The 17,861-nt window shown below is 36.1% G+C and overlaps 1 long non-coding RNA gene across 1 annotated transcript; it reads left to right on the top strand.

Annotated features, from left to right (window-relative positions):
* Positions 1 to 10,870: 10,870 nt before the first annotated feature.
* On the top strand, positions 10,871 to 17,480 carry LOC134299866 (uncharacterized). The gene is made up of 3 exons (XR_010007110.1): positions 10,871 to 11,384; positions 15,621 to 15,765; positions 16,532 to 17,480. It is a non-coding gene; the product is annotated as an uncharacterized LOC134299866 (long non-coding RNA).
* The last annotated feature ends 381 nt before the right edge of the window (positions 17,481 to 17,861 follow it).

Raw genomic sequence — 17,861 nt, forward strand, 5'->3', positions numbered from 1 at the left:
CGGAAACTACAGTTGGTACAACGGTCGGCAGCTAGGTTACTAACTGGAGCTGCTTACAGGGAGGGGTCAACCCCCCTGTTCAAGCAGCTCCACTGGCTGCCGATAATATTCCGGGCCCAATTCAAGGTGCAGGTTATTACCTATAAAGCTCTAAACGGTTCGGGACCTGCCTATCTTCGTGACCGCATCGTCCCCTATGAACCCACCCGATCGCTGAGATCCTCCGGGGAGGCCCTCCTCTCACTTCCACCCTCCTCACAACTGCGTTTGGTAGGGACGAGAGAGAGGGCCTTCTCGGCCGTGGCTCCCTGACTCTGGAACTCCCTCCCCAGGGAGATTAGGTTGGCTCCCTCTCTACCTTCCTTCAGGAAGCAACTGAAGACTTGGATGTTTCGGCAGGCCTTCGGAGATCGTCATTAATTCTTCGTCGCCGTCGAAGTGCGTTTTTAATAATTTATCCTGTTTTTATTATGGTCTTACCATTTATGTGTTTTAAATGAAATTTTTATCTTGTATTGTTGTTTATATTGATATATTGTATTATTGTTTTATCTTTTTATATTGTGATTTATTGTGTTGCTTATATTTTGTTCTTATGTTGTTTGGGCCACTGCCCCATGTAAGCCGCCCCGAGTCCCCGTGGGGAGATGGTGGCGGGATATAAATAAAGTTTTGTTATTATTATTATTATTGGACAACAGACACTGAGAAGGTGATGAGGAGCAGAACTATATGCATCTCGCAACAGCTGTCCCCAGGTGTTAAGATGAGGTCCCAATGCTAATACTGGTGTAAGATATTACTACCAATTTTGCTGGCTTCTGTAGATGGGAAGCGCTATCACCTTTGCCTCAGGCAGCAGAAAGCTCAATACCAATATTGCCATATTTTTGGCACTAGGACATTTATCTTCTCCTTTTAATGTTTTCATCATTTTACTTCGCTGTAGGGATTTTTTAAAAAGATATTATATGATACTATCTACTCATTCTTTTATGTTTGTAAACCTCATTGAAACCATGGAGGCAAGTAAGAAAGACATCATGCTTATCTGTCACTGGTATTATCGGAGTGGTCATCAGTGTATTAGCAATAATAATAATAATAATAATAATAATAATAATAATAAGAAGAAGAAGAAGAAGAAGAAGAAGAAGAAGAAGAAGACGAAGAAGTCAAACTACTCTGTGACTGCCAAATTCATACTGACAGAGTTTTGGAGCACAATACTCCTGACCTCACGATCATGGAAAAAACAAAGTAAGGATCATCGATGTTGCAATCCCTGGCAACAGCAGAATCGACGAGAAACAACTGGAAAAGCTTACACTATATGAGGATTTAAAGATTGAACTGCAAAGACTCTGGCACAAGCCACTAAAGGTGGTCCCAGTTGGCACACTGGGTGCAGTGCCTAAAGACCTTAGTCAGCACTTAAAATCAATCAACTCTGACAAAATTACCATCTGTTAGCTGTAAAAGACCACCTTACTCGGATCTGCACGCATTATTTGCCGATACATCACATAGTCCTAGACAGTCTGGAAGCATCTGACATGTGATCCAATACAAAAGCCAGTATATTGATCTTGTTTGCTGTGTACTAATCTTGTTGTGTATCAAATAATAATATTTGTATTTATATATTATCTGTCTCTCCTGTACACTGGGTACAATATAGTAAAAAATGTAAATTTTGGATTAAAGAATGGATCACTTTAGAAAACAAAAAACTAGTAATGCTGGAAGGATATGATCTCAAACGTGGGTGTCACAATTAGTATATAGAAAAAATGGACACTGATTTAAAAACATTTGATAAAAATATGGATTAAACAAAGGTTCAAATATATTTTGAAAACCTCAAATTGGAGATCACTGTAAGAAGTATTCCACAAATTACAATGGAAATATACATCCTGGCCGACACACAAAAACTTAATCAAAACAGACAATAATAAGAAACTATTAAAATCCTTATTGGAACTCCAAAGCAATTGATCTCCTGGTTCCAATATTTTGAAATCCATTGGAGATAGCAAGAGGATCAAAAAGTGGGCATTCAAGAAGGAGATACAGAATTAGATCTACAACTGAAAAGAAAAGACAAGTTGATGGCTGGTATCTATAAAGTATTATTAAAAAACCACACAGAAGAAGATCAAGTAAAAGATCACATTATTAAATGGGCACAAAACATTGGACATAATACTGAAATGAGTACATGGGAATACTTGTGGCAAAGAGGGATTTAAAATTCACCCACAATTATGGCCTCCACGAGAATTTTTTAAAAAATAATGTATTGTTGGTATAGGACACCAGAACAACTAGCTAAAATCCAACCTAAGAGAAATAATATTTGATGGCAATGGTAATGCAGCAGTTGGCTTCTTTTACCATATGTGGTGGGTGTGCCCACAAACTAAAAAATATTGGATAAAAATATACCAAATAACAGAAAATATATTAAACTTCAAAATAATTTTAGATCTTGCAATCTTTCTATTAGGTCTCATTCATAAATGAATTTCAAAAGAATATGAGATAATTTTCCAGTACATGGTATTAGCAGCCAGGATGTTATTTGCTAAATATTGGAGACAACAGACAACACCAACAGTGGAAGAATGGAAAATGAAGCTCATTGAACTCTCTGAAATGGACAAGCTGTCCAGATTATTGAAATTACCATAGAGTGTCTAAAGATATTGCTTCAGAATATATTATCCCACATAATGTAATGTATTATTCACTTCTGAAAACCTTTGTTTGCATTACAGTAGAATCTCACTTATCCAACATAAACGGGCCGGCAGAACATTAGATAAGCAAAAATGTTGGATAATAAGTAGGGATTAAGGAAAAGCCTATTGAACATCAAATTATGTTATGATTTTACAAATTAAACACTAAAACATCATGCTTTACAACAAATTGATAGAAAAAGCAGTTCAGTACATGATATGTAATAATTATGTAATAATTTATGAATTTAGCACCAAAAATTTGCAATTTATTGAAAAATTAACTACAAAAACATTGACTACTAAAAGGCAAACTGCGTTGGATAATACAAAAGCTTGGATAAGCGGAGCTTGGATAAGCGAAACTCTACTGTACTTAATGAGTTAAAGAAAAAATTTCACTAAGATAATAAGAGAACCAACTGCAAAATACAGACATGAAACTTGTGGTAAAGAAAAATACAAAAACTGTAGAATTTACATGGGCTGTTAAATGACCAAATACAGCAGAGTGAGAGAACAATTAATCCTTCCTGCATTAGAGGATTTCCCCCCAAATGTACCAGACAGAACTGTGTTGTTTAAATTGGAATAATCTAGCAGATTTTGGCAAATTCTGCTAACTGCAAGGAGTGTTAAACTGACCTCAGTCTTAACACTGTTTACTGCTTCAAGAGATTGCCATTTAAGATCAAAGGGAAATGGCTGGTTCTCTAAAAGATGTATTGTTTTGCGGATTCTAACATTTAGATTGTTTGCAATGAAATGATAAAAATCTATGCAGGTTTCTGGTATGGCATCATCCCAGCAATAAAAATGTCTCTAGCCTTATGGTGTCATTAGCAAATGTGTTTTTAATTAGAAATGTTGTTCTGTATTTTAAATCTTCATTGTAAACCTCCTTTAAACCTTAGTGAACGAAACCTCAGACAGTGAAGCTGCTTTTTGTAAAAAAGAAAAAGAAAAGCCTTTTACACTTGTTCAACCCCTCTTTTCCTTTTTGTTCTTTGGATAGCTCAATTATTTTTAGCAGGGAAGATGGTGAAAGATGTTACGGGTTTGTAGAAAAAAACAAACTGCGTGCAGTCCTGTCCAGACTTATCCAGTCCTTTGTTTCTTATCCACAATGAGCAAAAGAAAAACAAGCCATGAAAATGGAAGAGAAAATCAAAATTTACTCTTAAGTAGCAGAGTCAAAAATCATAATAAAACTTCCAGCAACAAAAACTCACATAAAGTCTCTTGCATTAAATTCATGCATCTTCATAGTAGGCTCTCAACAAGCATTCAGTAAGTCCCCAAAAGACATTACAAACATTTCCCAGATATACCCCATTCAGGGAGTGGCTCAAGCCTGTTAGCCCTGATTGTTCCAATTACTCAACCATGAGTTGTAATTAACCAGGTGTTTTTCTCTTAACACACACTTACACAAGTAGTGATCCCACAGAAACTTAGTCACATACATGCATATACAGTAATAAAAGAGGGCTAGTAAACGACAGACGTTCAGTGTTAGGTTGAAACAACATGTCTGCCTGCATTAAACACTGGAATAAATCTTGAACTGGAAAAGCATGGGATTCTACTCTAGTGGGTCTTACAACATTATCACATGGGGAGCACAGCAAGTGTGGCAAAACGGCGGGTACAAGGAGCGACTTGGTCACCCTGCACACAGTTCCCAAATGGCGACGCCTCCCCCACCACAAGGAGGGAGCATCACCTAAATAGGGCAGAAGTGTGCTGGCTCCAGTGGAGCCAGCACACTCCGGGAAGGCTCCCAAGGACACTTCCATCCCGGTTGGGGCAGAGCCCCAGCCAGAAGTCACATGACGTCATATGATGACTGCTGTGGGGCTTCGTCAATGTGATGAGGTCCTTACTTTAGTTGTGTGCCTACTAACAACAGGCAAGCTAAATAGCAGCTCCCTCCAGAATTTCTTAGTGAGCACACATGAACAGCAAATCAGGGAGAAAGCTGATAGGTCTACCTCATCCATATGTGATAAGTAAACATAGTACTGTGAGTCTGGACATCAAAATTTCATTTATTAGAAAAGCAGAGTCTGGGGGCCTTTTAGAAAAAAATCTCTAAGTAGAAACTCTAGAAGGTTCAAAAGAGATTTTGTTTACATATGCAAGGCTTACTTCACCAGATGGTTTAATTTTACATGTGCATATTACTTTGGATAAAAAGTTAACTGAACCATATTCAACTGCTCTTCTTTTGGTGATGCAGGAACCTATCTCTATTTTTTCCATGTTATTTCTGCCTCTGATGCCATTTTTTTTATCAGAGACCAGAAACACATATACCACATTAACTGAAAGAACTGAGGGTATATATGTTTCGAATAACATTAGAAATCTGTTCATTTAATGAATACATATTCACTTAACATAGGACCTCATGTGTAAAATTTTCCCCATTAATACACATTTTAAAATCAGCGTCCCATGGAGGCCATCACATGACATAAGGGTACTTCTGGTTGGGATTCCCTGGAGCTTCATTTCTGCAGCGCATGGAAACAGAGCCCTAAACCTGTCTTCAGGAGTCAGGTGTTACCCAACTCCAAATGGAGAAAAACGGGAAAGCAGGGGAAAGACAGGCATCAACATGGTTAGGATGTGGGATTGTTGGCAATCCCAGAAGATGGGGAAAGATGGGAGGGAAGTAAGATAGTTCCCTCTGTTTCCCCCTGCTTTTTATGACGTCCATAGAAATGATAGAAATTATAGAAATCTGGCAGGTCTAGTTATCATTTGATCCATCTGAATCTAGTATAACTCACATCTTGACACCTAAAATGATCAATTGAAATGTTGTAGTGGAAATACACTGATAGCACATACATTTTTTAAAAGAGCATTCGTATTGTTGAAGGCTTTTATGGCCAGAATCACTGGGCTACTATGAATTTTTCAGGCTGCATAGCCATGGTCCAGTAGCATTCTCTCCTGATGTTTTACCTTTATCTATGGCTAGCACCTTTAAATCAGAGAATGCTACTGGAACAAAAACCTCACAGCAACCCAGGGATTCATATTTTCTGGTAACCTGTATGAGTGTGAAACTTATAAAAATAAAGACTTATGTTTTATATGAACCTTGTTTTTGAGATGGATGTACACTTTCCATGTACTTCCACTGAAGAAAATCAGTAGTATACAAGGAGGTTCAATTATACAGTTTATGCTTCATGAGTTACCATGAGTTCATGTGGCCTGTAAAACGCCTTGCTATCCTAGCCCAAGCAGAAACATTTAGTATGTATTTTTCCATGAAATGAAACTCAGTTTACTTTGGACTGGTTTCATAACAGTTTTATGTAGATTTGTACCTAGATTTAGTATCTAAGAAAGTTTACATAATATTAAAAGTCCCCACTGCAAAATAAATGTATTGAGAAATGAGGCCTCTTATTGAGATAATTCAACTTCAATGACATCCCGTTGTTTACTTGTGAAGCAGCCATCCCAAAACGTGCCAATCAGATAAACTCTGTTGCCTGAGCAGAGCCTTGTGTTTTTTCAAACTCATTCTGAGCAGAACATGAGTATAAAAACGTTTTATTACTGATATACCATAACTAGGCAGAGTGTTGGTATTCCCTCTTGGATCCAGCACATACAGGAAGAAAAAATAAAACCGTTGTAAATATAAAAGATCTACATATTTTTATGGCACATGTAAAAACCGAATGCCTGAAGCTAGGGTTACATTTTCTGGCCCTACTGATATGCCTTTAAATAGCTGCCTAATGCAAAAGCCTCCTTAAAGCTATAGGCACGATGATCATCATGGCTAAGGTTAACCAAAATTAGTTTTAGTCAGGGTGTAGAAAATAGTTTAAACACTAGTTTAAAGCTAATCCTACTTAGCCTTGATTAAAGTCTACAATGATACAGACATAATGTCATAAAAAGACTGATGTTACTAAAAGAAATGCTGTTGAATGATAAAATTGAACATCTGTAGTTATTTTACACCTGGCAGTTCATGCTATCAGTGAATGCTCAACTAGTATACCAAAAATTAACAGGCTAGCAATGGAATCTACAGGAGGGACAAAATATTTTCTCAAAATGTTATTGAACATCTGGCTGCTTTTCTTTTTAAAATTACAGTGATTAATACACACTACCATTCAGCTGATTTTTCATTGAGGGTTTTGCACCAAGAAGAAAAGAAAGTGAAGATCAGTCAGAAAATTGTACTTGGAAATCAGAAAATATTTAAGCAAATCCTTCCACTCAATGGAAGAGTACACGCTCAGCAGGTACAATTACTGGCACCTTCAGAAAAGGCTAGAGCCATCCTACAAACCCTGGAGACCTGTTGCCTGTCAGTAAAGCACAGAAGAAAACTAGAGACATGTCTCAAAGCACTTGATAGGTGGCTGTTTAATTTTATTTTTCTAAAATAAAGAAGCCATCTATTAAGCACTCATGTGTCTTCAATGTTTTTTCTGTGGATTTTGTTTGATGCTCTCAAGTTTTTGTCTCTTATACCTATAGTACTGGCAATATAGGATTAGAGTGATGGATGGCAGGTCTCATCTCTTGCCTAGAAATGTAGTATATTTTTAATAACATCAATTGTCTCCTTTGTTCTAGATAACTATTTGAAAATCTATAATCTGTATCAGAATCTCAGCACTTTCAGTAAACTATAGTTTCTAGGTTTCTTCAGCCAAAGCAATGATGGCTGATAAGAAATACAGGATATGAGACAGACCTCTAACTGCATAATTAAAATGCACATTAGAGTAATTGCCATAATTAGGCACACTGAGTTGTTTTTGAAAACAACAGATGAAGGAAGAATTGGGAGATATTCAAAAGTCTGGGCGCAGCCATTGAGAAAATCCTTTCTCTTGTTCAAAGGGCCTTTTCAAAAGATCTTATGTACTCAAAAAGCGAGATATGGTCCTTCAAATTACCTGAACCCAAGCCATATAGGAGTTTGCATGTCATCACTAGAAATTATAAAAGTTGTATCTAGCCTTTCTGAGTAAAGTTATAATTTCTGGAACTACTCCCTTAGTTTAGTTATGCCAAGTTTCAGAGATCTTGCTGACTTGGGCATTAGCAAACAACTTATCTTTTACCATAGTGGTTTTATGCCTTATGAAAATGAAGGAGATACATATTTACTCAGCAATCCACCATATGATTTGATGTGGGCTGAACTTGTGGGAGCAGTGTATTAAATACTTTGGCCAGATAATTATGAGAATTAATCTGCAATCCTAAATGTATCTCCTACCTGTGGGCAGGATGAGTAAAAAGGATAAATTACAGTCAAGCCTCTGCATTTGTGCGTTTGACTTTTACGAGTTTGATTATTCACAGATTTGATAAAAACATTCCCTCTAGGAGTCTCTATGTCCAGGTCTCCCTAACACCAGCGAATGTGGAGGGCTGACTCTATATTAACTTAAATATCAACCTGTAATTATTGTACATCTAAAACAAAATTAAAAGATTTTTTTTCCTGTTGAACTGAAGAAAGTTCACTTGGTTGGCTCTATTCAACTAAGTCATTTTTCAACATCTATAGTGTTGAGTAATAAAATAAACGGGACTGTCAGAATGTAAGTGATATGAACTAGGTTTAAGAAAGCAAAGAAAGTAAACTCTTCAGATAACTTTTCCAGATTTTAAAGCTCTATCCTTTATGCCATTTCCTCATATTATGCTCTCCTAAGTGTGAGTTAGAGCATGTTACAGAGAATCCCTACTAGTATTGTCTCTCATACCATTTCCCCAGGTGAAAAGCAGGTATGGTTGCTTTCTTACTCAAAGGAGTATTTGGTTTCAGGAAAATGTAATTATGAGAAGTAGTTTTAAAGAATACTTTTTCATATCTTTCTTGGGTTGATATATATGGACAGTTCCAAACAGGACACCTCGAACGACAAATCTGACCATTATTGATACAATTAACACATATTTTGTATTTCAGCCACATACACACATATCCACTCTAGGCCCAACTCATTTTCTAATATACTTTCTGCTTTCTTATGCTGAAAAGTCTGCTTCATGTTGTTGTGTGTACATTAAATTCTATAGTGACCTTTTATTAAGAGCAGCAATTCAAACAAAGGAAGACAGCTGTAATAACCCAGGACAATTTTATTGTAGTTTTAATGATGGTTTTCAGTGTTCAAATGCTGCCAAGAGCCAAGGAATAATAAAACTGGAAACATCTGATCTCTCCCTCTTGACAAAACTATCTGGTTATGCTTTTGGCATCTAACCTATTTCCAACATTCTTTGTGATGTTCTCAGCACTACTTTCTATGAAGACGCCATTAGTAATAATGACCCAGAAAGAAGCTGATATTGTTGTGTACCACAGAGTTGACCTGGAATCATGCATTTGTAAAATAATATTAGAAATTGGAAAATCTGCATGCCTTGCTCAGACCCAAAATGATCACATCAAGAAAGCAGAAATGTTTACACAATACATTGGCAATACACCAATCTAAAATAAATCCATATATTTGTCTTTCAAAAGAGGATACTAATAGTTTCTTAAACAGATCACTATTTTGTAAATTAATTCTCCTAGTGTCAAATAGGGATGGAAAGAATATTGTTCATAATCCTGCACCACCAAAACAGAGATTTCTGGAAAACCAGGAAACTCTGTTGCAAAAAATAACAGGACAGCTATGGAAAGAAAACTACAGTAATTACTCAATAGGCAACAATTTAATCTTTAATGTAGAGTGCCTTAATGAGAACCACAGTAGGACAGCTAAGATTCATTCTACCTTTTTCCAATTCTAATCATCATGTTGATCTGGTTTCTGCGTTTACTCTCAATTAGTAATGGGAAAATTGTAGCTGATAGTGATTTCTTTAAAGTAATGTCTGGTTTAGTACAGAGTTGTGCAATTTGGGTAAACCGTGATCCATTTTGGTGTTCCAGATTTTGGTGGGGACCCCGATTTGTTTTTCAGGAACCTCCCAAATTTGGGAGGATAGAAACCCGTTTTCGATTCGGAAAGTTGAAAGATTCATTTTCAATCCGGCTCATTAGCAGCAATGGGGGGACTTTCCAGGCTTCCCTTCCCACCATTTTAGGCATCAGTTGTCCTTATATCCTTCATTAAGAACTGTATTAAAAGCACCAGAGTTAAGATACCACACTTTCTGGGATCGTTTCTTTTCTATCTTTAGAGGAGACCTGGGTTTGAGGCAAGGTGTTAAGAAACCTCACTTCCTGTGATCCTTTCCCTTCTAGCAGCTGCCTCTCTCCCCATAATCCATGTGTAATTGAAAGAAACTGAAAGCAGCCAGTTTTTCAACAGCCAGTGTTCTGTTGCTGCCGGGGGGAAAAAATGATGGCAGAGACGATGGCATTATAGGCATCCGAACCCGCCGAACCAACCCAATAACATTTTTGAAAACGGATCCGTGCACAAGCCTAGTACATATTTTAAATTAGAAAGGGAAATTGTTCCAATCATTTGTGACATTCTTTGCTATATGCCTAAAATTATTAATTGTTGTTATTCTATTTAGCTGGTCCAGTTTTTCCTTATAAGTGCTGTAATTCTAGAATAACTAAATCTTACAGCTTGAATCGTTAGCAAGTACAAAGAGAAAAGCTGTATCAATGCCAGGTAAAAAGGGAATAAAGTACAGTTCTTTGGGTTATGGAAAAGCAATGGTAAATTGAAAGAGAAATAAACTCATTTAGCACATAAAATCTTATTGCGCCCACTTTGCATCACCTTGTTCCCTTACATTTCTGAAGACTTGCTGTTATCTTTACAGTATTGTACTTTATTGGAGAATTTAATTATGTATTGCTCCTTCCTTCCTTCCTTCCTTCCTTCCTTCCTTCCTTCCTTCCTTCCTTCCTTCCTTCCTTCCTTCCTTCCTTCCTTCTAGTATGAGAAACATGGGGAACTATAATGGCAAAGCTTCTTGGCTGCCTGATGTTTTACTTTTTCCTACTGTGAAAAAGAATAGCAATTACATTAGCCAACACTCAATCCTTCTAAACTAAGATTAATTACCAGATGTTCCAGGAAGCTTATCATCTCCCCTCTCCAGCCGCATTGTCCTTGCTTTGAATTTACATGCTTTCCTTAGCTCTTTGACACTTCACACAATATCCTAGGCAATTTCAGCTAGCAGCATGCTACTCTTCAAATGAATTGATTTTGTTTCAGTGCAAGGCCCCTCCTCTGCCAGTAATTCATTTTCAAATTGTAGTAGTAAAAAATAAGACTTTCGATGGAATCTGTTGATTATACTGCAGATTCCCTCACAATCTGGATTTCAGATAGAAAGCATCACCATGGAAATCTAATCTCCTTTTGTACTGAATGCATAGAAATTCAAAGCAATGGAAGTTGTATATGGAGCTCTCTCACTGCATCAATTGAATCACCATTAGTTACCATTGCTGTCAGAACAGAAGCTCCTGCTATTTTAATATCTCAGCCAAAATGCTTATATGGATGTGACTGTAGATATAAAAAAAATCCCCGATCCTTAAACTTCTACGAAATCTTGAAATTGGACAGTTCACCAGCAAAATGTACTCAACAGGAACATGGAATCTGATTATACGGGCAACCAGCAAGTTTCTGTTCCCATTTGGTAGGGTAAGCTAGTTCCTGTGGGTGTCAGGGAAGGGGGCTGTTGGTTTATTTGTTATTCTAGTTTTTTTTCTTTATTTCACTGGCAGAGAGGAGACTAAAGTTCTTGTGTGGTGTTCTGCCTCATAAGCACAATAATTTGGTTGGCTTTTGCTGTTACATATTTCTTTGGCAGTTTGCATGTTAACATGGGTAATTGTGTTGGGGTCATTCTTTGCTATTACACTCTAGGCACCACAATGTTTTTAGCTATCCTGCTCTTCACTTGATTGCAAATGACAGGCCTTAAAAAGATTTCTGACTCCTGAACTTTTTGTCATTTTTGTTTGTCCATAATATGGTGCAAATGTAGTCATGTGATGAACAGACCTGCTATGTTAGTTACAGTGAAAAGCTAACTGGATTATCTAATTAAGTGAAAGAAATACATATATATCTCTAGCAATTTTTAAAAATGCTTTTGATATGTGTTTTCCACATAGTGAATTTTTGACATGTTCTAAATGAGACAAATGGAAAGAAACTAAACAAGTCTTTAGGGAGGAAAGGTAAAATGGTAAGAACACTTAGAAATATTCAGAAATCAAGACCAGTACTGGGAGATAAATTCTACAAAGAAATTAAAGTCCAATGTAAAATATGGTTCTAAAGAAGCAGTAGTGTGGGTTTAATGTGGTACATATTTCTAAGGGTTTTCCATCCCAAATTACCCAAAGCATCAGTCTTGAGAATAAGGTGTTGGTAGTTTTTCTTAATGTTCCTTGATGTGCCACCATAACAGTAAGATCGTTTAAAGATGGTAAAATATGTCTGTAGGAAGGATATCACTCTAACTGTTGATCTCCAGCAGAGGCAATGGAAGGATGGTAGCTGTGACTTGTGAATAATAAAAGTAAACATGGGAATTGTTACGGGTTTGTTGAAAAACAAACTGCGTGCAGTCCTGTCCAGACTTATCCAGTCCTTTGTTGTATCCACAATGAGCAAAAGAAAACAAGCCAGGAAAATGGAAGGAAAATCAAAAATTTACTCTTAGATAGCAGAGTCAAAAAGAAACACAATAAAACTTTCAGCAACAAAAACTTCCCATAAAGTTCCTTGCATTAAACTCATGCATCTTCATAGTAGGTTCTCAGCAAGTATTCAGTAAGTCCCCAAAAGACATTACAAACATTTCCCAAAGTTATGCCCCATTCAGGAAGTGGTTCAAGCTTGCTAGCCTTGATTGTTCTAATTACTCAACTATGAATTGTAATTGACCATGTGTTTTTCCCTTAACACACACAAATACAAGTAGTGATCTCACAGAAACTTAGTCAAATACATGCATATACAGTAATAGGAATCACATAATTTTATGGGACATCCCCCAAAACTGAAAAGCTCAAACTGAATGTGTTGTCGAAGGCTTTCATGGCCGGGATCACAGGGTTGTTGTATGTCTTTCGGGCTGTGTGGCCATGTTCCAGAAGTATTCTCTCCTGACGTTTCGCTTAGGTCAAAAGGTCTTTTCCCTGCTGCCAGCCAATCTGCATGCTATGCAGCCGGGAAAAGACCTTTTGACCCTGCCATAGATGTGGGCGAAATGTCAGGAGAGAATACTTCTGGAATATGGCCACACAGCCCGAAAGACATACAACAACCCTCAAACTGAATATATGTAGACTAAAGAGGAAACTCATGAATCAAATGCTAACAGGTCACAATATATTTGGGTTGTATTAGTCTAAGAAAGAGTTAAAGAAAAATTGCACGCTGCAGTATATAAACCATAACATTATGTAACAATTTTTTAAAAAAAATTCTGTTCCTGGTTTGAAAGTGTTATTTCCTGTTTAATTGTGTGGTGCTTACTTTGAAAATAATCGTTATACTCCAGAAACTTTGTTTTTGTCGCTGAGGGTAATACTATTGTTTTTAAAAGTCTACTGGGAACTTCTTTTGTAGCTTTCCTAAATGACAATATGCCATTTTGAACTTTTCCATGCGCAGACTGCAACAAAGGTTTTGCAGTTTAATAAACTTTTTCCATTTTTTATGACAGCACCAATTAGGAAATGACATTTATAACTCAGGAACAAAAATTGTGTCACATAGTGTAATCGGTCATTGAAAGTTATATAAGAATTCTGTACTACCTTTGAGACTGAGAAAAAGCCTATACAAAACTCTTTGAATGCAAATGGAAATAATCCATTCGCATTCAAAGGTCATTTTTCTCATTTAACACTCTTCTGCTAATTGGTTTGGATCCAACCCAAAAAATACATTTATTAGAGTATTTGTGACTGTATAACAAATGCAGGAAGTACTCCATGGTAAAAATCTTTTTCTTAGTGCAGAGTTGCTGCCTTTATTATTTCTCAGGACCCTTCCACACAGCCATATAACCCAGAATATCAAGGCAGAAAATATCTGCTTTGAACTGGGTTATCTGAGTCCACACTGCCATATATTCCAGTTCAAAGCAGAAAATGTGGGATTTTATTCAGCTGTGTGGAACGGGCCACAGATACCTATATGTAAAAAAGCAGCTTACAATATTAAAATATACAGACAACCACACTCCAATAATTTCTAGGGCAGAACTACACTTCCTCCAGAAAACAACAAATCAAATGGCAAAACTCTGATCTTTTTTTTAAAGCTCAGAAAATTGAACCCCTTCAAACTTTTGGGAGTCAATGACTATTTCTGTTTCTGTTCCTTTGAGTAATCTGTTCATTCATGATGACCCCATTAATTTTTTTTATCCAAACAATGTCTGACTGTGCTTAGTTTCCAGGTTCAGACAATAGCTGGTGCTTTAAAGTATTTAGGCCCTGTAGGCACTTTTAAATGTCCAGGTAAATCCCAGTGTGGTTTTTTTTTTAAATGAAGATTTCCATATCCTATCACTTGGGACATAGAAAGTTATTTATTTGTAGCTAATTGGTCTATTTAAAGAGCATAGACTACATCATACTGATGGAATACACTGGCATAACTATATGTTATACTAGAGCATGGATTTTATTAGATGTTTCATAAGGAACATTTTATTAGCTTTTTAAATAGTGAGCATCCTTTTCTTTGGAACTACTAAAATGGGAGCATATGAAAGCAGCTCCTGTTCTTCGTTGGATGTTTAAGGGTGTGGATGTTTCATTTACTCTTGAAACACACTAGGAAAAAGAGAAGCTTTTCATGTTAGCTTAAAATTTTCCTTCTTTGCTGAGTTTTCAGCAGCAGCTTCAATGTACCCCTGACCTGATTGGTGGCTGGGGAGATGGAGCTGCACCTGCACAGTCTCTTAGCAGTTGTTGTGCTCCCAGTAGAAGCAGCAGCAGAAAGAAAGAAAAAAGCAAATTCTATTCTAACCACAAAAGTCATTAGCCATATGAGAGGCCATCAGCATCTTGCAGGATCTCAGTCCATTAGTCAAATATTTATGCAGAATTATGTATTCCTTTGGTTCCCGACATTTCCATTGTCAAAACTTTTGCTTTAATCTCCTGGCACCTTAATTGAACAACCAGCTATAAAATTCCTGCTCGTAAGAGACAGATCATTTTGCTACATCCAAATCAACTTGTCCAATTTCAAGCAATAAAGTTAGTGGCTCAATAAATTCAGATCATTATTATAATTCTAGTTCTAATATCTGTGCAAAGATATGCCCTATACAAATTTCACTTGTGTTCAAGCATCTTTTTTCTATTTGCCTTTAATTTGCTGGGCAAACTTATATACGTGTTCAATCGAGCTTATTCATTAGTAGGATTCCCAATCAAATTTTGCTAATATAATGATCTAAATATTTACCTTTAAAATGTTTTCCTCCAACATTGTAAGATGCCATAGTTGAACAAAGCTGGGATATAAGTTGAATAAACACCTAAGTTGTTTTAGGAAAATGATGAAGTACCCAGCCATGTGACCAGAAATGCAATGTTGTGAGCTGTTGAAGCTCTATTCAGAACAGGAAGAGTCACTAGGGCTCATAGGGCAAACATATATTGGATATTGGGGCACATCAATTAATTTCAGAAGAAAATCAGCAAAGCCTTTGGTTGCGTATGCCTTGAAAAATTGTTTTAAAATAAATGGATGTGACGCAACATTTGACTACACTCTATATTCCGGACAAGATGCCACTGTCAAGACTGAACATGGAGAAACAATAGTTTCCAACTGACAAGCAAGTCAGAAAAGGTTGTATTTTATCATTATATCTGTTTATTTGTATCTCATACAGAAAGCTGGATTTCACTCAGAAGGAAATGAAAACTGAATGAAGGACCACCATTTAAGATACGCAAACAGAACCATACCACTACTAGGAGAAAAAATTGTAGACTTTAAAATGATTATTGGGGAAAATTAAGATAAAGCATGAAAAAGTAAGATTATAGCTGGATATTATGAAAATTAATGATCACAGATTTACATAACTTAAAACTGAATGATAACATAAAAATGGTTGAAAATTTTCTATACTTTGCCTCAGCCAGTAATCAAAATGGAGACTAGTCAAGAACTGCACTATTATACATAATACACATGTAATTTGGTAATTTTCTCAGTATAGCTGCATTATTTAATTCCACGGATTTTGATATTAAAATCACTTTTTAGCATTGTTCACAGTTTCACAATAGCAATTGTTCTTATGACATGAAAAACACTGGCACACTGTAAAAAGGCATGAAGTATGGAATGAAATGAACAACTTTCTTCTGTTTTACATGTTGTGATTAGGTAAGCAAAGCTTTATGTCCTGTGGGGAATAAAAGCTGTTACAGTGTGTTATTCTGTCTCGGTTGCCATGGAACTCCTGTTCTGTTAGCAGCACATCAGCCCCGTGTTTCAACCTAACGTCTCACAATGAAGTTTATCTGTTTATCATTACCTGATCTTTCTTTCTTGATACAATCATATAGTCCTCCAGGTGTGTTTGACTACAACTATCACCTTCTAATCTTATACATTGGTATACAGGGTACTTTTATTATTTAAACTAAGCACCCCTTACAAAGTCAATACTAAGACAGTTCACAATAGAAATGGAAACGGGATTAAGTGAAATGTGGGGAAAACATTTTGCTTTGAAAACAAATGAATTAGAATGTGTACAATACTGATATATATCTTTTTGTTTTGTTTCAGCTATCACTGGATGACACCAAGTCATGATGGTGAGAGGAAGATACTACCCAAAGGCACATGGTAATTCCAGGACAAAAGGGAAAAAACAGCTTTGGCCAACCCTAAGATGAGAAATGAAAAGGAAAACCATAGATAAAATTTATGATTTCATCTCATGAACTTGTAATTCAAGTTAAAAGAACTATGAAGAATCTGTGGTCAGTTTCATAGCTATGATGTAAGGCATGTCTGGTGCCTTGTGTATTTTCATTTCAATTAATACTTGCTTTTCATGTATGTTGGAAGGCTCTTTTCCCCCAATCTTTTTTTTGTGTGAAACTAATTTTGTTGAAGACGTGCTCTACAGTGTGCATGTTTGGCCTTACTATGAAAGAAATGTTAAGATTTTGACTTGGCTGAGTATCTGCTCATGATAAAAATATTTATTTACTTATTGAAAATCGAAAGAGAGATAGCATGATAATGATAAAAAGATCAAAACACTAACCTACTAACATTCTAAATGAAAATTATAGAACCTTCTTCGTAGATATTAATAATAAATAATTTAAGAAAATTTAAATGTAAAATAATCTGTTATGAAAAATTCAGTTTAATTTCCATTGATGAAGAATTGGAAAAGAATGGACTTCAAATTAAAGTGGTTAGAATCTTCAATATTTTATGGAATAAGTGTTAAAGACACAGATATGAAGACTTGTTGTAACAATTATAAATATTGTTATTTATGTTATAAATATGTTATTGTTATGGTTATAATATTGTTATAACCCTTTGTTTTCTCCTCGCAACATATTAGATATTTGTAAAGATGTAACTAAGCAATAATTAATCTATTATCCCCAAATGTTTCTTTTCTTTCCCTTGTCCACCCATCCTTTACTTTCCTAGTAAATGTTTAATAAAAAATATTTGGGGGAAAATCCCATCATTCTCCTTGAACAGGATAGAAGTGTGTGTGTGTGTGTGTGACTTTTTCATCATGATTAAGGTGATTATCTTTGTGGGGGGGGGGGGGCATTTTTCATCACAAGCAAAAGGGCACTTTTCCATGGCAGTATTCAGATTGCCAATGGGATATGTTATTTTAAGGTTCTATTCATGGCAAATCAAATGATTTGCAGTTCCAAAGTTGGCCAAAAAAATCAATAAACATAAGATACTTGGATTATGACAAGAGGTTTATTTTGTATTCATAAAATAATAGAACATTCAAAGTGAGAAAGAAAAACAGACAAACATCCCAACAAACTTTTTCTCTTTCTCTCCTAAACTGGGAATTAGTTATAAGGCTTAAATCCTTTCCCGTGAATTGTAACATTCCTTTCTT

Source organism: Anolis carolinensis, chromosome 6, assembly GCF_035594765.1.
Source record: "Anolis carolinensis isolate JA03-04 chromosome 6, rAnoCar3.1.pri, whole genome shotgun sequence".
In the NCBI taxonomy this organism is placed as follows: domain Eukaryota; kingdom Metazoa; phylum Chordata; class Lepidosauria; order Squamata; family Dactyloidae; genus Anolis; species Anolis carolinensis.